Here is a 1,163-nt window from a genome sequence, read left to right on the forward strand (position 1 = left end):
AATGATAACCGATCATATATTCTGACGCTCTCACAGATACATTTGTAGCTGAAAAGAGTCTGAGAAAATAGACTCAGCTTACCAATGATTTTTGTCTGGATTGACGGGCTATCATTATCTGCTGCGAAATTGATATTGTAGACGGGCACATCCCAGCAGCTGTGCGAGTCGGAGAGGGATCATGGAACCCTTTTCACGTGACTTTGCACCTGTTGTCATGCAGGAGCAGAATTGGAGTTGCAAGAAAAGGTGTTCTGCCGCCGGATAGTAGTGTGGCCGAGCGGTCTAAGGCGCTGGATTTAGGCTCCAGTCTCGACAGAGGCGTGGGTTCGAATCCCACCGCTGCCATTTCTGCTGATCAACTCCAACCACGCCGCTTCCTGCAGAGTTGTTTCGACCCCTGCTGCAGTTCGGTTTTAAACAGAAGCCAAATAGGTTTGCTTCCCGGGCAATGAACAGTGGTGTGGGAAAGTGCCGATATTTTCCAACTTGTCTGTGCTGTCATGATCGTGTTCGCCTCTCGCGCGGAAAAATCGCAAGCAGCTCTACTCTTGCTTTATGTTCCAGACAAGTTGTCTTTTTACTGGAACCGAATGGAGACTGTTATTTCATCGCTGTTGTGAAACAAAGTCCTACGGTGACTCGACTCGTGGTTATTTGGTTTTCTGGCCAATGAGAAAATCCTTCCAATGAATTTCGACGTCATATGGTATTGAATTTCTCCCACTTCCTTCATTTCCGTCCTGGGTACATCGGAAGGGAAAGGTAATCTAATCGAGACTGTGATTGGTGAAATTCATTTTTTATGACCCATTCTTATAATATTCTTTCTTTCTCTCTTTTCGGCATTGTCTGGGAAGTGGTGGTGCACTCAGGCTCCAGTATGTTTGAAAGAGTAGTTTGGAATTGCCCTGTTGTTAATTGTGAGATTACTTTATGGCTCATGCCCCCGGACTGTCTCACATTTAGCATTCATGCTCGCTGTGTCTGAGAATGCATTTGGTTTGGCAGTTTTGTTTGTGTTCCGTGTTAAATGCTTTCTGTTGTGCGATTCTCTCAATACATTACGAATTAACAGGGTTCGTGAGGTAACTTCCAGCGGCAAGAATCCTCAACTGAGAATCTGGGAAAATTTCCCAGAGTATGGTCAGTCGGAGCAAAAG

The 1,163-nt window shown here is 45.4% G+C and overlaps 1 non-coding gene across 1 annotated transcript; it reads left to right on the forward strand.

Moving 5' to 3' along the window:
* Positions 1-266: 266 nt before the first annotated feature.
* trnal-uag (transfer RNA leucine (anticodon UAG)) lies at positions 267-348 on the forward strand. Its single transcript has one exon. It is a non-coding gene; the product is annotated as a tRNA-Leu (tRNA).
* The last annotated feature ends 815 nt before the right edge of the window (positions 349-1,163 follow it).

The sequence above is a fragment of the Chiloscyllium punctatum genome, chromosome 46 (genome assembly GCF_047496795.1).
Source record: "Chiloscyllium punctatum isolate Juve2018m chromosome 46, sChiPun1.3, whole genome shotgun sequence".
Lineage (NCBI taxonomy): Eukaryota > Metazoa > Chordata > Chondrichthyes > Orectolobiformes > Hemiscylliidae > Chiloscyllium > Chiloscyllium punctatum.